Source organism: Lissotriton vulgaris, chromosome 2_1 (genome assembly GCF_964263255.1).
Source record: "Lissotriton vulgaris chromosome 2_1, aLisVul1.2, whole genome shotgun sequence".
Classification (NCBI taxonomy): Eukaryota; Metazoa; Chordata; class Amphibia; order Caudata; family Salamandridae; genus Lissotriton; species Lissotriton vulgaris.
In genome coordinates this window covers 923790241-923816997 of record NC_141687.1, presented here as the reverse complement: position 1 = coordinate 923816997, position 26757 = coordinate 923790241, and the positions used below count along the sequence as shown (strand labels likewise).

The 26757-nt window shown below is 42.7% G+C and overlaps 1 long non-coding RNA gene across 1 annotated transcript in view; it reads left to right on the top strand.

Moving 5' to 3' along the window:
- The window catches only part of LOC147731418 (uncharacterized), a 329183-nt gene extending 303021 nt beyond the window's left edge, over positions 1–26162 (top strand). The window contains exon 4 of the long non-coding RNA XR_015308440.1: positions 25570–26162. This is a non-coding gene — a long non-coding RNA (uncharacterized LOC147731418). The remainder of the gene's footprint in view (positions 1–25569) is intronic.
- Positions 26163–26757: the final 595 nt, after the last annotated feature.

The window sequence follows — 26757 nt, the reverse complement described above, 5'->3', positions numbered from 1 at the left end:
CAGGGTCCACGAAAGGAAAGCTTCAAAGACTTGCCGTCTTTATGAGCTTCCCCAGGCCACTTGCTGCTTTCAGCAACTGGTCCCTACTGGTTCTGACCCCCACTTTGGGCAGGAGAACTGGCGGGAAAAACAAGTGAGGAAGAGAGGTGTGCCCACCTCTGCCAACTCTACCACTCAGGTAGAGGAGTTGAGGTGAAGCACAACTCTCAATCCTCGCCATCTTGCAGATGGGGGGACTTAGCCAACCAGGGAAAGGCTTATGCCCCCTCCCATTGGAGGGTGGCATAATAGGGGGTGTATCCGCCCCATGGAAGGGACCCAGTGATCCCAACCTTTTACCAACCTATAACGCCCCTAAATCTAATATTAAGGAACATCCCTGAACCTTGCTTCCTCAGAGAAGAAGAAACTACAAGAAAAGAACAAGAAGTACCGAACAGCTGTGCCAAAGCTAAAAAGAGGTAGACGCCTACCGACTTGGCCCCAGCCCTACCGGTTGGTCTCCACCTCGAATCTGCTCCTGCAAAATCCCGGTGTGTCCTGCAGCCAGCAACCTCGAAAACGCCAGAGGACCTGCCTGCCTTCAACTACAAAGACTGTGTCTCCTGTGAACACCGTATTTGTTCATCTACAACCTCTGGCCCCAGCCGGAAACGTGAATCCGCACCACTCAGCACCCACCATCGAGGGCCCGAGCTCGAGTGGGCAAACACCAAGAGGATGTCTCCCCGGTGATCCTGACCCGAGATCTGGTGACCCCTGACCTGCCTCAAGCCTCCAGCCAACACCTGCAGCCTAAATCCAGAAGCCCCCCCAACTGCGACCAAGATCTGGTAAGATCCAACCTTCAAAGTCACCCCTACACCGACGCCCTATGGCCTTGGGTGGCCAAACTGACGGTGCTTAACAAACCTCCAAAATCCCAACTTACCTCTCGAAGTGGTGGTCGCACCCTGAAGACCTTCGTCCCCAAGACTGCTGTGCCCTGTGCAAACCAAAGGTTCCCCATTGCAAACAACATGGCGCCCGACGGCGAAACAGCAGCCTGCTCCCGGCAACCCTAGTGCCGCTGAGGGTGCACCTTTGGTGCTCCTTTGTTTCACCATTTGCACTGAGCTAAAGTCCAGGAGCTTTGCTCCCACAACCAAGTGGCCTGCTTGTCAGCAGCCAGGAACTGGAGGCACCCTATACCCAACTGGATAACATTGGGCCTCTTCACCAGGCCACCCTAGTGCTGCTGAGGTTGTAAAGAGACTGCATCCCTGACCCTGGTGACCCACAACTCCCACAACCGAATACTTACCTTAATACCAATAACACTATTTTCCTCCATAGGATAACATTGACTGTTTTTCTTGGAAAAGTTTCTAAGTGTTGAGTTTGAAAACCTAAAAAAATTCTTTAAAATTGTACTAACAAAAACGATTTTACTTACCTGTTACAGGAAATGTCCCAGTGTAGTATCCAGGTGTACTACACTGTGTAAGAAAAGTATTCTCAAAGTAACTTACCCGTAATTTTACTCAAAATCCTAAACAAAGTATATGTACTGTATTTTGAAAAGCATTGCATTATCAGTAACACTACTGTAACCAAATCAAAGTACATTAATATTGCAATCCAAACTATGTTACAATCTGTATATTCACTGCAAAGTACGTATCACTAACCTGTGCCAGGCTTGCTTGTTTCTAGGAAATAAAATAACTAAAGGAATATTTTCATACAAAAACAAATGGTCTAAAGTTCAGTCTTTGAGTGTGTAAAATCATTTGCTGATTGAGTGTGTACAACAAATGCTTAACACTGTCCTCTCATAAAGGGTTACTGCTCGACCACACTGCCAACAGTAGAGAGTAAGGTGCTATATAAGTTTACCTGTGCTTAATTTTGGGGTTCCACTGGACTCTGTGCACACTACACCTCACTTTGGTATAGTATATACAGAGCCAGCTTCCTACACCACCTGACTTGAGTTGGTAGTAAAGGGTAAGAAGTTCCCGAGCACAAGAAATCTCCATAAAGTCTTTAGAAAATTAAAGATACTTTCAATAGTCCAAAAAGTCAGTTCCTTATTTATATATTTATTTCTCTTTGTCTTTTCTCGTCATACATCAGAGAATTCTTCATGAGTATTCATCAAGTTCACATCAACGTAGCCAATGGAAAAAACCAATGCCAACACGTGTTTCGTCATGGGGCACAATCTCCCAAATGACTTCTTCAGGGCATATAAATCAGACGCTTCCATAGTATATATTTTTTCAATTCCAAAGGTCCTTTGGGAGATTGTGCCCCATGACGAAACACGTGTTGGCATTGGTTTTTTCCATTGGCTACGTTGATGTGAACTTGATGAATACTCATGAAGAATTCTCTGATGTATGACGAGAAAAGACAAAGAGAAATAAATATATAAATAAGGAACTGACTTTTTGGACTATTGAAAGTATCTTTAATTTTCTAAAGACTTTATGGAGATTTCTTGTGCTCGGGAACTTCTTACCCTTTGCCTTTGAATCCTCTGATTCCACAGAGGATTGCCTTGGGGTCGCTGGTGGCCGCTTTCCCCTGTTCCCTTGAGCCATCTCATTTGGAGAATACTATATTAGTTGTAATTGTGCATACTTTACCCAGCCACCTTTTGTTCTGTATTGAGTTGGTAGTAATTTGCACATGCAAAATTACGATTTTTGGGGCATGCGCAATTTGCAAATGTTTCATACATTGGCCTGCGATTCCCAAATTGCAAATTCGCAATTTGTGATTAGCTGAATTGGAATTCGAAAAATTAGGATTCACATTACCAAATTTGTGATTGCAAAAGCTTTCATACATTGGGTTATACCCTTTTGCGTTTGCAAACGGTCGATTTTTGCGATTCGCACCGTTTGAGAACGCAAACATGCTTGATACATCTGGCCCTGTATGTCCTATTGATCTGAAAAGGAACCAGCTACTATTATGATCCAAGAGCAAACTTTAAAACATAATAGCGCTGTAACAAATCAGTAGGTACCATGATTTGAAAAGAAGCATTCTCTCAAACGACACCGTCTTGCACAGGATATGTTGTGATATTCATAACACGATGATCCGAGCATGCTCTGTGAAAAGAAGAAACTGGTTGCAGTTCTTGAACCACAGAAAACGGCACAGTTTTATCAGGAATATAATATCCATTTATTAACAGTAATACTGTAATCAGCATGATAATCCACTTTATGAGGAAAATCACTACAGTAGCAATCCAGACCATCGTTGTATGAGTTTCCTGTCACCAAACCAGAAGCAAACAGAGTGGCTGTGTTTTGACGCTGAACAACTGCAGAATGTGATGGTATTTCATTTAACTCAAAGTCAGAATAATTTTCATATAATGTTATTTCTTGCAACGGCATAATTTCAATTGAAGTTGACTCAGTTGGTGGTTCTTAGTAAATTGTTAGACGTGGTATCTTTTGGCCAGATTTCCCTTGTCTTTTTGCTTCTGGCCTCCTGTTTTTGACTGCATGCTGAACTTCGTCTTTGCTGGTTTTAGGACTCTGGGCACTTTATCACTGCTCTGCTGATCAGTGCTAACATGCATGTACTCTGGGGAATATGTACAAGAACTGCAGCTAACTAACCCTAGCGTTAGTTAGCAGCAGTTTGTATTCTTATCGTGGCCTATCACCAAAAACTATCACTCTGTTAGGAATGTATTTACAGTATGTCGCTTCATGGCGATAGTTCCAGGTAGCTGCGGTGAAAACTGCCGTTAACACTAGACAGGTGAAAATTCTTTATTGTATAGTTAATTAAAACCATTACAACATTCCAGAGCATAACATGTATTTCCTTCACGTACTATGACAAATATATACAATTAATACCCCATTAAAATTTGAATTCAGTTTACATAAGATGTATCTTTTTAAAAACAAGCATGAATTGCTATATTATTATTATGACCTGTATCATTCTTACAATAAATTCTCAAAATATTTTAAAAATTTAATTAATTGACAAATTAATTGCGGGTCCTCTGAGTCCAGAGTTTTTAATATTGCTGATCGGCAGGTGTGGATGCCTCTTTCATTGAACTTCCTCCTAAGTAAATTCTGGCGAGGGCACTCTAACACCGGGCAAATGCATATCAGGTGTATAAAGTCCTGAACGGCTGCTCCACATAGGTTACAATCCTTTGGCCCAGAGGTATTCCAATTAGGGTGATCAGCATTGGAGGGCAATTTCCCCATGCGGAGCTCCAAATACTTCATTTTTAGGTGGGGGGGGGAAGCGAGGCCTAGATATGCCGCTGGCTCAAGCCTTGTATAGGATTGTAAAACCATCCATGTGTGCGCACGTCGGCTTACGGTTGCTTTATCTTCAATTAGAGAGTGCGAGTTTGCCTCTTTTTTCACGATCAGCTGGAATGATGTCAATGGTAATTTCCTTTGCCAGATATCTGCCATCTTGGTTATTTTCAAAGAGGCATTTAAATACTGCGCGTAATGGGATTTTGGATCATTTTGCAGGGCTTCCCAGAGTGCCGAGTTGATTTCTAGAGCACGATTGAGCCATATTTTGTACCAGAATTTGATTGTCTTGTACCTTTTATGAAGTATTTGGTGGTGTAATCCGAAATCTAGACGTACCTGAGCTGGTGAGGCATCACATGGCAAAGTAAATACTCTTTTGTACACTCACATTTGAATTTTATCTAGAATTGGTGCACTGTTTCCATAGTGGACTACGCTTCCATAGGCAATAGTTGGAAGAAGTTTTGCTTTGATGACTGCCAGGAGTGGGGTGAATGATGGGCCTTTTAGTTGTTTTAATATCCTGCAGAATGCAAAGAGTAGAGCGGTTCCCTTTTTTTGAATTATTTCATAAGGCGTGGCGAATGAGAACCTTCAGTCCAAGTGTATCCCCAAGTATTTTTAGCCATCGACTACTTCCAATTCAGTATTGTTGATTGTGAATTTCGGCTGTTTGGAGCGACAATGTGTAATGATCATGACCTTTGTTTTTTATATATTTATTTCCATCAGGTTTATTTTAGCGAAATCCGCTAGCTCGTGGATTAATCGTTGCAGTCCGATTCTCGTCTGACTTAGAAGGACCACATCATCTGCATAGGACAAATGTGTTAGTGGCAGCGTGCCCAGCCGTGGCATGTTGTTAACACTAGTGTGAAGGCAATACAAATTCTTGCGTTAGCAGGGGAAAACTGACGAAAGGCCAATTTGCGGGCAAAAATCTCAAGTTAGTCAGCTTAATGTGAGTTTCTTTGCATCTAGAGGCAAAAATAGCCTATAAGTCCATCCCCAATGAAAAATAGGAAATACAACTAATGGAATGCAGATTGGAGCAGCCAGGGCAAACTGCAGTACAGATCAACAACCCTCCCCAAACCCCCCAAGAGCCAGGATGACCAGCCAGAGTCCATGGGGCAGAAGAAATCCAGGGCTATGATCATGAAAAGAGGTTCATCTCTGTTAAAAACCAGTGATGCATCACTTATCATTGTGCACTCCTTGCAACACCATGGCATTCGAAACCTTGAAAGCATAGACTGTCCCCAGGTCCCAAAGGCCTCGCTGGGCCTGCTTCTGGGACCCGGAGTGGGATGCGGAGATGCTGTGGAGTTGGTGGCACGTGGTGGTAGATATTGAGGCACTGGTGATCTCCCAGGTTGCATGGAGAAACGTTGCTGACCTGTGTGAGAAGACCACCTGGTGCCCCTTGGAGCTGTGAATGGTAGAGGCACTCCTGCGCACCAATGTTGGGAGGTCTGCATCGCATACCACACACCAGGGTGCACAGAGGAGATAACCAATGGTGAGCGACGCCTCTCTGCATCACAGGCCAGTGCATGTTGCGCTGGCCCGACGCTGTGGAGGGTGAGGCCTCTGAGCTGCGCCGAACTTGTGTGGCAGGAGTGCTGCAACTTCATGCCTAAGGTGGCCCTGTTGCATCACCTGCATCTGGAGGTTCCCCAGCAGACTTAGCGTTGACTACTGTATCCTGGCTTGTGAAACCATGCCAGTTGAGGCTCCTGCTGGCTGAGTCACAGATGTGGAGAGAGTACAGCAGATTGCTCCACAGTGTCAATGCCCAGGTGAGGAGAAGGTGGGATGCATAGAGGAGGAGTTCCTGGGGTCGAGTCAGGTCCAGGCCTAGCACCTGTGGGTGATGCACCCACAGTGCAGGCTCATCCGCTGAGGTGGAAGGGCGTCGCCCCACTGCTTTCAAGCAGTGCAAGAAGAGGAAACATAACATGATGATAACTTACTGATGTACTCATGCTATGTTTCCTTTGCGGGTAGGAGGGTGGATGGGGCTGGACTACCCACGGAGCAGGGCAGGGGTTGAGTGGTATGCCCACTCAAGTGTGCAATGACTGGTCGGCCCTCTCGGGTACCCAAAGCAGTGATGCGCAAATCCCTGTTTGCAATGAAGGCTGCATTACAGCCTGCATGGAGAACATGCCCACCCCTCCAGCCCCTGGTTGAACCCTTCGGTACGGCACTCAAGAACAATCACAACACCGCATTGCAGTGTTTTTCTTTGGCTTAGGGGAGGGAGCATGGCTGCCTGCTTCCTGTTCCTAGAAGCACACTCAGGAAATCAGGAGCACAGACGACGCAGGACCCAGCCTTGAGGTAAGAATTAAAAAAATATATATGTGCAATCTCTGCACCCCCCAGGTCCCCGCCAAGTCCAGGGTTCTTTCCCATGTTTCACACCTCACAGCTGTCCAGTCCCCCATATTGGCAGCCGATGTGCGGCTATGCGCAGCAGGCGTACCACTGGTGCACCAAAGGCAAGCCTGTCTGCATCCATCATCCTCTGGACCACGCCCAGCTCCAAGGACCCTTCCTCTTAGACATTCCACCGCTACGACACCAGCACCCTCCTCGCCATCAACACTGGACCCCACACCTCCTGCCATCTAGCAATACTGTAGAATTTTCTTGCACCCTGCGCCTGTCGAAACTGCAAACACACCTTCTGCAACATCAGTACACCAGCGCCTCCTGCCTCCCAGTCTATCAACAGCACAGCGAAATGACCCAACTGCATCCCCCTCAATGTGCGGTCCCTCCACAAACACGCAACAGAAATCTGGGACCTCCTCTATGCCACCTCTTCAGACATAGCCTTCTTCCCGGAAACCTGAACCAACCTCTGCTCCGGACCGGACATTGTCATCACCATCCACGACGGCTACAAATTAACTCACACAGACCACCCCGAGTGGCCAGGAGGAGGCATTGCCATGGAACACCTCAACTTCCAGGTACAGACAAACCCCAACCCCATTCTGTGCGGCACCCTCATCTACATGCCCCCCGGTGGTATTGCACCGTTACAACGCAACTTTTACAACGCACTACCATTACATCACAACTTTTACAACGCAGGTACCAGTACAATGCATGCCATTACAACGCATGTCATTACATAGCAGGTACTATTACAACGCATGCCATTACATCGTAAGTATAGGTAAGTATATAATTTTTATTTTATTTTATTTTACATTATTTTATTAATTTAATTACTATTACAAATAAATTAAAATATTAATTTATGTTTTTTTATAAAATTAAATATATATATTAATTTAAGTAATTTAAAAAAAATAAGTATTTTAGGTTTTAGGGCTGAGTTTGGTTTTTGGGGTACAGGGGTATTTTTAGGTTTTATGGTTGGGTTTGGTTTTTGGGGTACAGGGGTATTTTTAGGTTTTAGGGCTGAGTTTGGTTTTTGGGGTACAGGGGTATTTTTAGGTTTTAGGGCTGGGTTTGGTTTTTGGGGTACAGGGGTATTTTTAGGTTTTAGGGCTAGGTTTGGTTTTTGGGGTACAGGGGTATTTTTAGGTTTTAGGGCTGGGTTTGGTTTTTGGGGTATAGGGGTATTTTAGGTTTTAGGGCTGGGTTTGGTTTTTGGGGTTAGGGCTGGGTTTGGTTTTTGGGGTACAGGGGTATTTTTACGTTTTAGGGCTGGGTTTATATTAATTAATATTTTAGAATAATTTAAATTATATTTATTGTAATAAATTAAATTATATTATTTACTATTTTTAATTTTATTTTAATTACAATAATTTAATTAAATTAAAATAATTAAATTAATTACATTTTTAATATTAATTAAATTACAATAATTAAATTAAATTAATTACTGTTTTCATAAATTTTTATATTATATTTATTAATTTTAATTAATTAAATTAACTTAATTACACTTATTTATAAAAGATATACTTACCTATAATTACGATGTAATGGCATGCGTTGTAATAGTATCTGCATTGTAATAACATGCGTTGTAATGGCATGCATTGTAATGGTACCTGCGTTGTAAAAATTGCGATGTTACGGTATGCGTTGTAAAATAACGCGTTGTAACATCATAGATCCCCCCCGGTCCATGGGCCCCCATTCCCCGATACCATTGTAGACCTCATCGCCCCCCAGGCTCTCCCACCCACTGATGACATCCTACTTAGAAGCAGCGTCTCTTGTTATGCTTGGTTGGCACGCAATTTGCACATTGGCTCTTATATGAGTTAGGAGCTTTTTTACATGATACACACACATAAGTTTGTTTAAGTTTGGTCGTTATTGCATATTCATTTTGTTAGTTCAGTGCATTTTTTAACTTGAAGGTTTCACATGGGGGATGGTTTCATTATAAGGTGTCTTCAGGGCCAGTAGCGGCTCCTGGAGGGAGTGCTGTGGGGCGGTAGGGCAGGGCGGGGGCAGGGTGGGGGTCCTCCAGGGTCCTCCAGGAGCCACTACTGTTCAGGTCTTTACATTTCCAAACATGAGACGCTTTTTCATGTACTCTTTGTAGGTGGATAATAAACATGGGCCAGCAAATGTATAACTGAATGGTGATCACACAGTATTAAGTATCACCGAGTCACTGTGGGTGTGGGTTTTTTGGGTGAAACATGTCATTGAACTCTGACTCTCATTGTGAGACATTCCTGGATTATCTTGTTTTTGGGGGCAACTTTACCTGCACTCTACATTCTTTTCCTGAGTTGGGGACATAGCCGCTGCTCGTCTCCCTCTCGCCGCCGCCATTCAATTGCGACCGCAGTGCGGAGGGGGACTACAAATCCCAGCGTCCCTTGCGGCGGAACCGGAAGCCGCCACCCGCATTTTCATGCCGGGAGGCACTCAAATCGAGCCAGAGCCCCGGCAGAGCGGGCGAGACATTCCTGGAGGATCTTGTTTTTGGGGGCAACTTTACCTGCACTCTGCATTTTTCTCCTGAGTTGGGGACATAGCCGCTGCTCATCTCCCTCCCGCCGCCGCCATTCAATCGCGGCTGCAGTGCGGAGGGGGACTACAAATCCCAGCGTCCCTTGCGGCGGAACCGGAAGCCGCCACCTGCATTTTCGCGCCGGGAGGCGCTCAAATCCAGCCAGAGCCCCCGCCTTGCGGGGACCACGCACGGGCTAAGCCCAGGCAAAGGGCGGGCCCTCTTAGGCCCTCAGAGGCCTGAAGAGACTGGGCTGGGCCACCCCCCTTGGTCCTAATTCGCCCCCTGGAACATTGACAAAGGTTACTTTATATATTTCTTTTGTATATACATCCATGTTACTTGGTATATGCTTTCCTAATTAATTCAAACCAATCGTACTGCTTGTTTATTAATTCTTAGCGGTATCTTGTAGAAGGGTTCACTATAGCTGTATCAAGATATATTATCACCATCATGAGTAAGAGCAAAAGTACACCAATGTCCACCCGTTCGACTTCAAGGAAAAAGCCTCAAGTTACCACACCCCTTCCAAGTCTTACCGCGATTGACAGATGCTCCAAAAGACCATAGGAGTTGTTGTCAATGCGATAGAGAGCACGGAGAGGCGCCTCTCATTACCCCCAAGTATGTGCCTTTTCACTCAGCCAACCCAGGACATGCACATGCAAGCAAATTCATCTACCCACACAGCATATTCTCAAGATTCTATTCTTATGGAATCTTTTGCAGGCTTCCCAGATATAGAGAATAAGCAGCTAACTCCATCATGCCAAACCCCCCCATCTGATTTCGTTACCCAGGAAAGCAGGTTGTCCTTGACCCCCAACATGCAGACAAACATAGAACTCTCCACACCCACTAAAGCATTAGCGGTAGCAGAAGTGATGGATGTCTGTACTCCTAATGCTGCCTATGATCCAACTGTGAGCTCAGCACAGAGAGACTTTAACATCGTAGTAAAACCTTCCATACCAGTAGACCAAAGTCAGTTGACAGTTTCTGAGAGCAGTACAGGCCCCGAGACTATTGATATTGATACTAACCTGATCAACAGGGCAAGCGATAACAACACTTATGTGTAGACTATCATGATAAAAATATAACATCTAATGAAGTCTCTTATGCTCCCTCTATTAGAAAGAGTAAAAACGATAGGTGAGAAATTAGAAAAGATGGAAGAAGTTCATCTGCGAAACAACGAGATCTTGATGGAGCATGTCAAAACTCCCCAAACTCAGATCCATCATAAAACCAAAGCCAAGTGCCCTTTAAATTAATAAGAATACCCCTGTAGCTACATCAGGTCCATGTAAATTGGCCAAACAATCACAGCTACCGAAACCATTAGACAAGGGGCACAAGGAGCCTTCCAAGGTCTCCCTTGTGATACCAGGAGGGAGTACAGATGAGACGGCTCCCTAAGTGTGCTGCCTAGCAAGGCCGGACCAGAAACTATAGAAGGGGGGGCGAGAGTGAGTGGGCAGCCGAGGGTCTAAACAACGACAACAGCAATAGTCAGCGGGACCAACCCAAAAGATCGGTGCTAGTTCGCAAGTTCTCATGTATTGACTTACCTCTGGAATCCCACCCCTTTACCGTGGTCATGATAGGAGTACCCACTTTAGGTGTAGGGAAGTTTGAAGGTCATCTAGAATTAAAAAATAAGGTTAGTCATTGGCTAATTAGACACAGGCCCATTCCCCCTCTCTAAGTGGACAAATCCTACATGTTAGAAGATTAAACTGGGTGGGACAGAGGAAAAAGAATTATGAAGGTGACTGCATCGTAATAAATTTCAAAGGCCGGCGGGTGGCAAACTACATTAGTGGCTGTAGGGAAGGTGATCTAGAAAGCAGGATCCAAACAGTAGATCTCAGCTACTTTTATCCCCCGCCCCTCATGGCCCAAATGAACACACACCGACAGTACCCACACAGATCTAGGTACTATACTCATCACGACAACCTTTCAATTGTCCATGGCATTACGCGCCCTAACTATACTTTTGGACGTGGACACTATGATTACTATGACACCCAGTATAGGGTACCCACTTTCAATCGATTTGATGCCTTCCATCAGCAGGAAGACCTCGAGGGAGTAGATTGACTTTATGAAAAGATTTTAACATCAAGAACAGATATCTTCCCAGATCCACGACACATTGTTGTAAATAGGGATAAGGCGCAGGAAGCTCTGGACCATGATTTAGCCCCACGGGTCGCTTAAAAAAAACTGCTGAATAACATCTCTGTGGAAATAAACGAAACCGAGGAGCTTTCAGGACTCCTGATGTCAGCCAACAACCTGCTGACAAACGAAGGGTCAGCTAATGACTTGCCCGCACAGACTTGTGAACAAACGCAAATGCCAATAAGTGAATGGAACATTAACCTTGATCCAAAAACAGTTGTAGGGGATAATGCTGAGCCAAGCTTTGCTGTTTCTCTTGGAAAAGCCACAGGGGATGAAGTCCCGGCCCCAGCAGATTCAATGGCAATGAGGCACAATGTAATCTCACGGAACATTGCTGGTTTAGCGGGTAAAATCAATGATCCGATTTGGGTGACTTTTATAAAATCCTTTTCAGTAATCTGCCTACAAGAAACATGGCTGGTAGGAAACAATGTATTCATAGAAGGGTATAAAAGTTTATTTGTGCCAGCCGAGCCGTCCAGGAGCTGCAGAGCTAAAGGGGGTCTGGCTGTGTACATTGATTTAGCACTAACATGTTCTGTTAAAATATTTCCCTTCTGTGATAATGATATTCAAATACTGATGGTTAAAACGGGAAAGAATCATTAACTTTGATTAATTTTTATAATGCTGTTAACCAAAAAGGGGATTGTAAGATTGCTGAACTAGGCAGTTTTCTCAGGGATAACATAGAGAGACTTCCACTCCAGATCGTCATTGCAGGGGATTTTAATGTACATCCCTGTGGGAACCCAGCAAATACCGTAACCGGTTCAATGGGGTGCAACAGACTAGAAGGCTTCCATTTTGATCATACCCACCGGGGCAATTCGCTGAACGATCTCACGGATGAATTTGATCTAATTACTGCCATGTCCCAGGTGGATGATCATATTCTTCATGAAGTCCCCACATATAAAGGTAGCGCGGGGGGTTCCCATATTGATCACATACTTTTCTCTAGTGCCCTCAGCATCCATATATTAGGCTTTAAAATCTTTGAGAATTTATTTAGTGACCATAATCCAGTCTGCATTCATTTAGGAGGCAAGATCTTAAATGTGCAAGAAAAAAGGCCAGACGGTGGGGTTCTAAAATGCACGAATTGCAAAAGACGCTTAAAGTGGATAATGGTGAACTCGGCCCAATTGTATGAAAAGATTAATAACACGTGCAATACCGAGTTATCAATCTGCGTTTCTCCAGCACCCTCAGCCCAGGAAATTCTCTTAGCCTTTGATGGTATTGTCTCAAAAGTTGGGGCAATGTTAACCGTACCCTCCACAGGTCGGGTTTGTAGTGACCCTAAGTGGTTTGATCACTCTTGCTCTAAGGCAAGCCATGACTTAAAGACTGCTTTAAAGGCCAGACCGAGGGATCCGCTAAGTATCAGGGCAGCTCGCCTTAGCTATAAAAAGGCTTTGGCTATACGTAAAGCAGAAGTGAAAGCTTCCACTTGGGAAAATCTGTTAGATCCCATAACTCTTGGAAACAGTGCAACATTTTGGGGAATTATAAACAAACCCTTGTTTGAATCCCCAGGCGATTCCTCTGTAGGCACCCATATATTAGAAGAAGAGTGGGTCTCTCATTTTAGTTCTATTTTTAACAGCGATGTGCCACTGCCAGAACATAAAAAAGGTGATCCAGGAGACAACGCTCTGCGATTTTCTATTCATGAGGTGGAGTAGGGTATTATGGGCATATCCAGTAATAAAGCACCCGGGCCTGATGGGTTTCCCCCGGACCTTTTTAAATCAAGGGTATCCTTGTGGGCGCCTGTTCTTTCTGCTGTACTTAACGCAGTTGCTGATCACGGATGCCCAAAGTCCTGGGGGGTATCGACGATAGTCCCAGTTTTTAAAAAAGGGGACCGTAATAGCACGAACTGCTACAGGCCAATATCCTTAATTGACTCAGTGGTCAAAGTAGTGGGAGGTGTAATTTTGAACAGGTTATCAGCCTGGGCTGAAGAAAACAACATAATTTCCCCGATCCAGTATGGCTTTAGACCAGGTCATTCCACCATCTCACAGTGCCTCAACCTGTACATGGTCTTGGGAAAATATACCTTGGCAAGCCAGGGCACAATTCATATGGCCTTTATGGACCTCTCCGCAGCCTTCGACTGTGTCAACCGGGCCAAGTTATGGGAGGCTATGGAAAACATGGGGGTGGAAAAGAACCTTGTTGACTTTTTGGAGGATTTACACCAGGACACCCGGGCCAATGTACGTTATTCCCAGGACTTGAAGGTAACCAGGGAATTTGGAGTACACCGGGGTGTAAGACAGGGCTGTATCCTGGCCGCGTTTCTTTTTAATTTATACATTAACAATTTGGAGAACAATCTTTTAAATACAGGCGCCAATTATCCTTATGTTGGGCGCAAAGGGTTACCTGTCCTACTTTATGCGGACAACGCCGTTTTGTTGGCTAGGACTGCAAAAGGGCTCCAATCGCTGCTTGACACCTTTTTCAGTTTTGTGAAATCCCGGGATCTTGCCATTTACAACTTAAAATCCTTTGTAATGAATGTAGGCAAAGGATATAATAAGACGTTTTCATTTTATGTAAACGGGGAGAAGATTCCTACAACAAAAACCTTTTCATACCTGGGTGTCCTGTTCGATAACCAGCTGAAATGGGGACCCGCCGTACAGACGAAAAAGGGGGAGATAACCCGGGCTAATGCGGTAATTTTTAACTTCGCGAGGAAAATGGGCAAACGGCCAATTGCCGCGCTCTTAAAAATCTACCAGGCTAAGAGCGTGGCGATAGGCTGTTATGGAAGCGAGTTATGGGGGCATACAGCTGTTAATGATCTGGTGGTAGCTGAAAATAATTTCCTGAAACAGCTGCTGGGGGTCCCGAGGGGAACTGCCAATTTTATAATGCACCAAGAACTAGGTTCTCCCTATTTAAGTGACATCATAGCACTACGGCCTTTAACATGCTGGTTGAAATGCTGGCTTAATAAGGATCTACCGTTAAACCACCAGCTCTTGAGAGAAGCTGTATCATGGGATAATATGTTAAAAATCCCATGGCTAAAATACCTGAGAAACTGCATCCTCTCATTGGGGCGCCCTGAACTTTTCTCAGCCCCTGACTCTATCACCGTAGCTGATGTAGAGTTCATGAAGAATACCTTTTCTCTTTCGCAGAATCTACAGTGTGAGGAGGCGGAACTAAACAAAAGCAGTGTTCGAAAATATGTTGTTTTACAATCTACATTCAGCTTGGAACCTTATTTGTCCTGGCCAATGTCGAGCTTTGACCGTTTTTTGTTAACTAGGTTCCGTCTGGGCCTTTTTCATTTACTGCTAGCTGTTCCAAAAGGTAGCCACCAAGGTCAAGTGCTACTGTCCTGCGGCTGCGACCATGTGTCTCCGCAGGACTTTGTGCCCCTTTTATTTATTTGTCCGTTTTATGATATACCTCAGAGGGTTTATCTTAAGCCTCTTCTCAAAAAATTTAACTTTACCCTGGTTAGACCTGCACTTTGTTATTTACAGCTGCTAAATCACGAATGCACTTTATTTGTAATCAGCTTTTTAAAATTAGCCTTAAAATTTAGAAACAGTATGGAGGGTTAAAATGCCTAGGACTGTTGTATATCTTTGCACCAGATTAACTGTGTTTTAACTTTCTGGATAAGTGGTTTTTAGATATTTGGTTTTAATGATGTTTTTATCAAATTGGGCTTTTATGGTTGTTTTGTGCTAATAACCGAATAAAGATTTTCTGATTCTGATTCTGATTGCGTTTTGTTTCTAATTTTCCGGTTTCAGTTAACCCCTGAAGAGGAGATTTTGTTCTCGAAATGCATTGGGTGTATTACATCATGAATAAAATTGTGGATTATTATATGTCAAAAACACTGCAGATTTTTACATGTAAGAATCATATTACGGAAGATCAGAACATCACATTTCGGCTTCATGAACTGGTTTAAACTTGGATTAAAAATGGATGAGCATATTTAAAAAAATTAAAAAAAGAATTACTGGATTAATACTGGCCTTGGGTGGTGCCTGTTAAAGGGATCTGCACCTTGTGATCGGTGTTCCATAAATTGGGCCATCTACTTCGTTTTACTTTTAGAAAACTGGCATTTTCTTACTTAACCAATCTGTGCCTTTGCCTGTCACATCTGGGTTGGATAACAGTTGGGCTTTTTGAATTCACTCTCGATACACAAAGGGAACTGATGTGTAAACAGCGTATCCTGATGGCCCATCACCAGGTTGATGGGTCTACCTAAGATGGAGCGGTAGGAGGAACTGACACATGCACCTGAATAGGACTGTGCCTGTCCACTCACAAAAAGCTGCAACCCCCCTGCAGTGTGTCTGGAGCCAGGGCCAAGAAGGTACACTGTGTACTATTGCACACAGAAGGATGAGTATGACTCCATTAGTGTGGAAACTGATGGACCATCCTTCTGTAGTGCAAGCAATAGGAAATTATTTTTTGTGCAGTGTTCAGTGCAATTGGGGAAGGTTTTGTTGTGTGTGTTCAGTGGCTTAAATTAGCAGTTTTTGAATATTCCCTGCACTGCAGCCTAAGCCATGGAGTATTTCTGTTTAGTATCAACTTCTAAAGTCCCAAACTACCTTTTCTTACTTATAGGTCTGCTCTAGGTGCCTCAAGGGTAGGGTGCATAGTTTATAAAAAGTGGGGACAATATAAAAGATGTTTTGTATGCCTTTGTAGAGATAAAACTGTCAAAGTTGTTTTTCCCTAATGTAGTGCTGCTAGGACCATAGGCTAACATGGAGAAGGCTTCATTAAATATAATAAAGTCTAACTTTGGATTGGAGCTAGCTAGACCTATCATTCAATGTATCAAATTAATAGTTACATTAAACCCCACAACTTGCAAAAGTAGGATTAGATATAACTATTACAGGAAAATTGTTTTAAAAATTACTCTTCTTAAGTTACCTAAAGCAGAACTGAAGCAGCCTCTTCTGATTGGCAGCCTTTGACAGCCTGAGCGAAGCTGCACCCTAAGTAGGTTTACAGACGCCTGGGGCTGCAACAATACAGCCATTTGGTGTGAGGAAACCTCCTTCTTAGAGAACCAGGGATAGGAAGGGGGCTGGGTAAATTCGCTAGGCTTCAAAGGCAGGGGACTCTGCAGAAAACAAATGTCACAGGACCCGGACCACCCCCACTTTTTTGCTCGCCCGGCAGATGGGAGCCCTCCTATTGATAGTTTGATGGGCTGGGAGGGGAGTGTAGTCAGTTGTTAGCCACACCTCTGGGGCTGGTAACACAAACATATGCTTCAAGGAGAGATTTTTGTAGAATGTTGCATTCTGGGCTAGAAGTATACCACACTTCACAGGACTGCTCATACTAGAGGGAGGTAGCTTAGTGCCTATTTGTAAGGGTGCCCCCCTCCCTCAAGCCCAGATATGAATGATGAATAGGGCAGCTCTGTAGAGCTCACCAGACCCCCTCCTAGAAAAGAAGACCCCTGACTGTACTCTGGAATACTGCACCTACTGCACTCATGAGGCTCCACAAAGAAAGGACTGTGCCTGACTCCAAAAGAAAAAGATAGTGCTCTCTGACTAAAAACGGGTGCAAAAGAGCTGAAGAAGTCACTTGCAAAACCAAAGAGAGGACACCCCAGCTGACCAGTTGTAATTGGATTTGTCCTAGACTGTGCCATTATATTGTGGGAGTTTGAGTCCTAGCCCCCAAGTGGCATTCCGGAAACTCTGAACCCTTGGCTAGTGATAGAGGACCGTTACCTCCCCATAGGACCCATGAACTATCAAGATCCAGAAATGTAGAAACTTTCAGCAAAGTTTTGAAGAAAAACTCCAGGAGAAGACTGGTTCGAAATCGAGAGTGAAACTGCTGAGGTTGACTCACCAGTCAGACTGACTGCACAGGTTCATCCTGCTGAAATGCTCTCGAAAGCCAGAAAAAGTTTCTAAGTCTGACGATAAAAGAAAACACCAGGTCCTACCTGTAGAAGCAAGCCACCATGGACAACGCCTTCCCTGGCCGTGGCCACTGACTTTGACTGCTCCATGGTTCTCCTCACTGTTGACATTGATGTTATGATTATGCCTTTCCTCCAAGCTGAAGCAGTCCACTGTTGTCGACTTGAACTTCAGATCTAACCAGCCTGAAGACCTACCGACAAACCTGTCAACGAGACCAAAAACTAAAGAAAAATTCTTAAAGCATGACTTTGATTTGCCGGTATTAACGCCATCCTGCTGTGGCGGTGGTCCCTAGTAATGTGCCGAGTCGATGGTCTCTCACCCGCTGTATTTAGATGCATCAACAGAGTGTTTCCCCCTGCCATTGCAGCACATTGCCGCGGACATGATGGACTCCAATGCTGTGAATACTACTCCGTCGCCATCAGGGTGGTGGGTTCCCACTGAGGCAATTTAAATTTCCCAGTTGAGTCTGTTGTGATTCATGCTCATCAATGCACCATCACTGTTGCCATTGGATGGAGGCTAGCAGGACACACCTGATGTCAACTGGCCAATTGAAAATACCTGCATACCACACTATAAAACACCCTCCATTTCAGATCCTGATCCTTTACCAGTCCAGTTCCACCACGACTTTTGATCCCAGAGGCTCTGCCAGTGAGTGAGTTTTTTTGTTTTTCATTCTTCCTGTCTCCTAACCATTTATCCCTTTTCTTTAGTACCTTGTAGTTAATAATTCACTTGTTGTTTTTTGGGCACTCTGATAAGCCCTAAAAATCCATGTTTTACTGAGGGAGAATTGTCGGTCATGGTGGATGAAATACTAAGGGTAGAGCCACAATTGTTTAGAGCCCAAGTCCAAAATACACACCTATCACAGGAAAGGCAAATGTGGGCAAGAATAGTCGACAGAGGGAATGCTGACGCTAACAACCTGCACACACAGCAGGAAATTAAGAAGATGTGGAGCAACCTATGGGGAGGGCACATTCCCTTGCCTCCAAGCGTCAAATGGAGACCAACAAACTGGTGGTGGTTCTCCCAGACCTCCTATACCATTCACACCCTAGGAGTAGAAGGTCTTGCAAATCTTACATCCTGAAGGCTTGACAGGAATACCCAGTGAAATGGATTCTGGTATGTTACACTTTGCAAAGTTAAAATAAATCTCAATGTCCTGTTTGTTCTCAAATCAGCTTTTACCAAAGAACACTGTAGATATTTTCCTAACATACAAACCTCAAAGTATTAGTATGAGATAATTATTATTGTTTCTGTGACTATATTGTGTTGCTTCTAAGACTACAGATGTCAATCTTAATTACATGCCAAATGATGATGTGGTGCCTGTAAGTGTCACAGCACCAAATAACCCATTACCTATGTGTGTGCCAAGATGTAATTGTCTGGCCCTCTTCCACTGCATAGTTTCTAAATGTGTGTTCTACCAAACATTTTGCAAGTCTTGGGAAGTTGTCTTTGAAATGTCTGCAACTATCATGATGCCATGTTTCCTGTTTCTCTAAAGATTATTGGTTTGTCATGTTGCTTATTCTGTCTTTCCTAACATATTTCAACAGATGGTAAAGTGTCATGTAGTGACCAATTCCTATTCAATGCTCTCTCATAAAAATGGTCTGTGTTGTTTTGTGAATGTTGTCCTGTTCTACTCAACCAATTGTATTGTTGTCACTCACCTGGACTTGCTGTTGTTTGGATCAACTGTGCGAGCAGACTAATCACCGCTACTTGCCTTCTGCGCTGCCAGTCTTGCGCAAACTACCATCACTCTGCGCTCCGTGCTGCTGCCTCCCCGGGGACTCGCTGGTGTGAGCGAGAGCTGCATTCGGCACGCTCTGTTCCACGCTCCCAGCTTGAGTCCACAGGGTCGAGGCCGGGCGGAGTAGCGCATTCAGCCCGGGGGACTGCGAGGACCAGTAACCCCTGCTTGGACCAGCTGGTTCCTCTTCCCCCAGGCGACACGCCCACGGACACGCCCACCGGCGATACGTATATAAATAACATCTAGTCCACCGCAACGCGGGACGCGCGCGGGACCAACGCAGAGCTAAGCCCGGGCAAAGGGCGGGCCGTCTGTGGCCGTCCGAGGACGTACTAGGACGGGACGGGCCACCCCACTAAACATCTGCTCCTGATAAGTGAAGCCCCATTGTAATTGTACTCACAGCTCGTGCCAATTTCTGTTCCCCAAGCACGAGGGAATAGAAGCTAGCTAGTAACAACAGATACTGTGGAAAAAGAAATGGGGCTTATAAAATTACGATCTAGGACTATCTTCATGAAACGTATGGGTACAGAGGACGCTGTACGGAAAACTTCTGATAAATCAATAAAACAAGGTCGCATCACACGGACTCCGGCTATCACTGAATATTTCTCTGCCCTAACATCTAAAGATGAAATCGACAAGATAATTTTGGAGACAGAAATGATAGCCAATTCAGTATTACATACAGGGTCAGAAGTATGCATTCAAATTAAATCTGGATCAAATCTAAACTTAAATCTGAGCAATATGGTTTCTGATGATAAACAAAAATCTTTTAATTCCTCTAAAAATCTTCAAACCCAGGATCAAGAGGAGAATCATTTAACATCTTCAACACCCAAAAAAAGCTTTGGAAATACGTGTCAAGTGGAAGAACTCTGTGCAAACAAATCAAAGATATCAGAGAATCAATCAGAGCCTAAAATAACAAATAGTCCTCCTTTATTAAAAAACCAAGCACAACCTTACACACTTGAATCATCTGTAGACCCTTTCAATATAAAAACCAGCTACTCAGCTAACATAGCTACACCCATGTCGAAAGCCCTCTTCTCTTTACATGAAATACTTGAGTCGGTCCTTTCCTTTTTGGGAAATATATTAGAAAATTCGGACCAAACCTTGGATGTTCAAATTGGAATCCTTAAGCATCTAGTGGAGGAAAAGAAGAAAAGAAAAGAATCCCCTGAAATGGGAAAAAACCATTGATACACAATAATAATGAACTACAAAAGAATACCACAAGTAATCAAAACAGAGAAAAGGAGACAGTAAAATACAACTGCGGTACACAGACATTAGATGTTCCAAAACGCAAAAAGGGAAAGTTAGAAAGACAACATGAAACACCAATATTCTCCTTAAAAAAACTTTTTACAGAAAAATCCGTAAATGAAAGGCAATACCCAATTTTCACAAAGGCAATGAAATCAAATACACCAAAAAATGATGATATGGATGAAAACACCCAAGAAGTTAGCCTTAATAATACATTAGAAAGTGAAAAAGGAGAAAAAACGAATAAAATGATAAATACTGAGCAAGTAGAAGAAAAAAGAAAGAGGAAAAAGCCACTAAGACGTATCCATAAAAAGAAAAACCGCAAGTTGAAATTTCAAAAGTTTACAACTGTTAGTAAAACACAAGAAGTACAAGAAGCTGAATCTACAAAGTCTAGATCCATTGTAAATACGGAAACCAGCTCTAAAAAAAGAGAAGAAAAACTACAATCATTAGATCCGGCAGCAAAAGAATTCCTTCCGTATAAGGTCTTTGAAGAATCAGAACACCAAAACATGACTGAAAGAAATAACAAAGGAAAAAACCATCATGGAACAGGAACACCATACTCCAAAACATTACAACTTGAAGAACTTTTTCCAACGGATACGGTACCTCTCAATAGAAGAAGGGTCATCAATCTCCTTCACTATATAAAGCCTTTGGAATCCTTGAACAGCAATGAGATAGATTTAGTAATCTTCCCGCAACAGGAAAACAATAAAATAGTTACAGTAACCTTCTGGTCATATGTTATTCCTGGGATCATACTCAGTGAAAAGGAGACATTATACAAACATGGATACGATGTCTACGTAAGAAGGGATCCAAAAGAAAATAGAATTCCCCCAGGGTATGATGAACAAATACGACTAATCTCCAACTCTCAATATAAAAATCCTCTGAGAGACACTGACGTGTCTAGAGCAACGAACTCAGGAACTAAACACTCAGGGAAAGACACTCTAAAAGTAAAAGTGGAAAATGGAGAAAGGTCAGTATGGCAACAAGATTTAAAGGAAAAGGAATACAGAGAAAGTATTAGGTCATGGTCATGGGTATCTGAGAACTTGAATAGCAATAAATTTTCTTCATGTCTAGGACAATCTGTTTAGCAATGGTCTAAAAATAATATCATGGAATATGGCGGGAAAAACTAAGACCAAATTGACGGAAGCCATAAGTAACCATCCAGATATCTTGATGCTACAAGAAACCTGGGCAACTGAATCATTTTCTCAGAAAAGCTATTATGTTTACGACATCCCAGCCAAAGCCACCAATCGGGGCCACGCAAAAGGTGGTTTGGCTATTCTACTGAGGGAGGATTACATGTGGGCCCAGGAAGTTATCCAGACTAAATCATACTATCTGCAATGCCTAAAGGTCTTTCTAAAAACCCATAATGCCGCACCAAAAAAGGCAATCTTGCTATTCAATGTATATGCCCCTCCCGTCAAGAATCATGATATCACTTTTTTGGAGATCATGGAATCCATTACACAGATAGTAGAAGACCAATTACATATTTCATACATAATAACAGGTGATTTAAATGGCAAAATTTCCAATCTGGAAATTAGTAAATGGGTTCAACTTTATGATGAGGAATCTGTCGAACTCTCAACCCCACAATTTCCTAAGGGTTCAAAATGTGATAAAAGAGGGAAATTAATATTATCGACATTACCTACTCTAAGTGGGGTAATTCTGAATGGTAATATAGAAGGTGACATCCCAGCATCATACACCAGACGGGGCAACGGAAGTTTATCCATCATTGACTACATCATTTGTAGCATGAATCTATCGGAGACTGCTACACATCTACAAGTACAGCCAAGCCAAGAGAGCGACCATGCACTGATGATTCTAACTACTGAATGGAGGCCTCAAACAGCAACTGACAGGCAGTTAATATTCCATAGAAGTTCTGTCCTGATAAATAGTGAACAGAGAAGAATTTTCTGGAGCTCTAAAGTACTGGACAGAATATCGTCATTGATTGAACATAATGAACTCCTAGCAAAAACAATCTCGGATGACCCAATAGAAAATTTTGAACACATAACTAAAGAACTCAAAAATTTTCTAATGGATAAATTACATCGTGCTTCCCCAGGTGCCAACAATGGGAATAATAATAACCGCAACAAAAATAATACACAAAATACCCAAAATTCTATTACGAAGAAAAAATTGAACAAACTGGTACGTGCACAATACCTGAATCCTTCTATGTCAACTAAGAAAGAAATCAATAAATTAAAAAATAAACTCAGGAGAGAAAAGCAAAGAAATAAAAAAGAAATCCAAGACCGCAATTGGGTTGACATTCAAGTAGCTGCAAAAGACTTAAATCCACGTAAATATTGGTCCCTCATAGCTAAACTAACAGGGACGAAAAAGAAACTCCAAACAATACCTGTTCCACCAAAGGATTGGGAAACTTATCTTACAGACTTATACAAAGCAAACCCGATAAGCTTTGATGGGAAAAGCTCAGAAAAAACCAAAGGAGATGTTGACCTACAAATATTCAGAGTCACAGCTATCTCAGTGGAATGGAATATCAGAAAAGCGAGAAAAACAGGTGCCTCTGGCCCAGACCAGATTCCTATAAAGATCTATCAGGCAAACCCAAGGGAATGGAGTAAGTTGTTATCGCATCTATTTAACTATATCCTTAAAACTGGACAAATTCCAAAATCCTGGCAGGGGAGTACCATCATCCCAATACATAAAAAGGGTAGCAAGACAATTGCAGGAAATTACCGGCAAATTGCATTAATGGACGCTGCAGGAAAAATCTTTGCAGCAGAGGTTCTACAAAGATTAAAGGACTGGGCTTTTTCACTGGATAAAATTTCAATGTTTCAAGCTGGTTTCAGGACAAAACATTCAGTTACGGATAATATTGCTATCATCCAAACAATATTAGATAAATATGTAACAGGAAAATCCCAGGCAGTATACGCAGTGTTTATAGATTACTCGACTGCGTTCAATCGTGTTGATCGACCTACTCTATGGCATAAACTTAGGGAACTTGGAATCCCAGAACAACTTCTCCAAACTATAGTGAATCTTCACACTAGCACTTGGTGCCAGGTACAAATGGGGGGAGAAAAGGGCTTAACAAAAAGGATAAAAACAGCCAATGGCTTAAAGCAAGGGTGTCTCTTGGCCCCACTATTATTCTCCCTATACCTCAGCGACTTACCCAAACAATTACAACAGGGCTCAAGTTTATCCCCAAAAATTGCTAAACGAAGCATACAAGTACTACTCTATGCTGATGATATCGTGATGCTCGATCTCACTCCCTTCGGTCTGCAAAAATCTTTGGACATTCTTTACAATTATTCAAAAGCAAACTTTCTAATTCCGAACTTAAAGAAAACAAAAATTGTGTTCTTTTCGAGAAAGAAATCTAGTGATAAATATAGATGGAGCCTAGGCGGAGAAAAAATAGAAATAGTAAACGAATATCCATATTTAGGCAGGATACTAACAAAGAACAATACAAATGTAAAACAGTTTGAAAACTTCATGAGGAAGTCAGAAGTACATACTGAGGCCCTCTTAAGACTTTATCGCTCAACTGGGAATCGGCACTTTTCCTCTCTAATAAAAATATATAAGGCAAAAATTCCACCTGTATTGTCATATGCAACAGAATATATTCCGATGAAACAATGGACCTACATGGACCGTAAAGAGGGGAAAATCCTAAAAAGGATAATGAAGGTCTCCGACTCCATATCAGTTCAAGCATTACGTTTGGAATTCTCGATCACAAGTTCCTACGCCACGGCGGTAGCCAATGCAATCAGGTGGAGCTATAATCTTCTCCATGCAAAGGAGGGCACATTAAGACACTTACTGAAACAAGAAATCTTCGATGGTGAAACAAAAAATCAGACTTTTTAAAAAAATATGACAACTATTTTTCAAATGGCAGAAATTAGCCCGGAAATGTTAAGTGGCTGGACAGCAGCCCAAATGAAACTCTTTTTAAAATGCTTCCCCCCGAAGTTAACCTATGAATTAGACTACGAACATTGTAAAAAACTGTCAACATAAAAATCCTTTGTAGACTCTTTGGAATATAAGCATAATCAACCATATATCGGGTTCTCCTTGACTCATGGTGCAAGGAGGTCAATCACCATGCTAAGATTGGGCATCTTACCCGTACTAACTTATACAGCAAGATGGTTGCCAAGAGGATCTTTGTTATGCCCCCTGTGTGAAGGGGGAGACCAAAACATAGAGCACTTGCTGTTCGTGTGTCCTAATTCAAAAGTATCTATCGCACGGACAAGATTCCTTGCCCCTATCTATCGCACTTGCAGAATCACCCGAGTGAGTGAACTAATAGAATTATGTAAACAGCCACCAAACGAATTTGTTTGTTACAATTTTTATAAATTTCTTAAATCTTTCTTAATATTGTATTGATTAAAATGTGTAATTACCTCTTTTCATTTTCTGTAAACTGTATATTTGTGGTCCTCTGTCGAGTACCTATACAAATAAAACATTTTGACTTTGACTTTTGACTTTTGACTTTGACGTATTGTTGTCATGAGTTTCACTATTTAAACTGTGTTGACACATTGTGTCATGTATGCAAATGACTATGCTGAATATATGGGGTACTTGTAAATATTGACACTGCACTGTTCACATTATGACTAATGCCAAACATCCATCCAAGTAGTGGAAATGTTTGGGATAAAGTCAGCTACGACTTTGAATTGTCAATTACATATTTCATCTCTCCACTGTGCTGGGCTAAATGGTTGGGAGATATCAGGAATACTTCTGAAGCACTTAATGAACATTTCAAGAGATCTGATTACCTGCTGATTTGAAGTTGTACTGTTTGAAATTGGAAAAAGTTTGGGTAATATGTTCAATACCACTGTAAACTCTCATCACAATAATAACTACCTATGTTGTCTTCTATGTATCTACATTGATTGTGTCAGAACATTTAAATGTACAATACACACTTTCTTCTAATAAGATGTGTTCTCCATTTCAAAATACCAGGACTTGCAGCCTACCATCACTCCCAAGACTTGGTGGACCAGGTCCTCACGAGCTCCGGGAGATGAAGCAGCTGCAGATGAAGCACAGCCACCAGATGAAGGACCATAATTCTAAGATGTGCTCTCTGATTGGGGTGCCTCAGGACATTTACACCCACTTGTGCAAGGCTTTCCCAGCACCATCATCTGGCCCTTCCTGTGGTCCTACAACATCAGAGCAATCTACATCAGCCACAGATACAGGTAGGGAGGCCCTGTGACTAGAAGAAGAATCACCTGCCACCCCCATAGCCCCTGCAGCTATGGATCCCTGCCCCCCCCATCCCCTCCGTGGAAAGGGAATTCTACGCAGATCACCAGGAGGTGAGGATGGAAAGGCCTCTGCCATCACCAGGCTGAAACCTCAATACTTATTTCCTCTAGTGTATGCCTACCATTCACTCTGAGGACTATTTCTGGACACAATTGCCTTTCTTATGCCAGTGGTATTTTGGACTTCAAATAATTTTGACTCTACAACGACAGTTCTATCCACCATGACTGAGGTCTTCATTTTTTGCTTTTCTTTTCTTATTTTCCCTCTCTTTAATTTCACCCCGTTTGGTACAATAAATCTACAAGTAAAAAATGAATAGACTGGTGTTTTATATCTCAACTCTATCAATGCAGTTATACAATTCCACCATAACTTGACAATAACAGAACATCAAAAGATTGTGTCAACTTAGACGATCTGCAAGTAGGTATTGCTTATTTCAATTTCCCAAACATAAATCCCAAAAGCTGTCATACCATTCAATCATGAACTACTATGTTTATCCCCACCTGTTTGTCAACATTCGCAATAACCTAACCATCCACACTTTACACTAATCCTCACTGCCAGTTAGCACATTTCCAGTTCAAGTCCTTGCCAACATGTACGTAGTGGATATGTCCAAAACACTAAGATCGCATTGGCAAATTTTCTTTGATTCGTGTCATCAGCTGGAGCCAAATCTCTGACTTACATGAGGAATCCCACATCAATAACCACATGTGACAAAACTATTGCAGCACTACATATTATAGACACAGTATCATTTCAAACCACTGTTCCAGTATCTGGTGGAATGTCACTACCAAGTTTTAGTGGAGTGCCACAAGAGATATGTCCCACAATGATATGACACATGAACACCCACATACA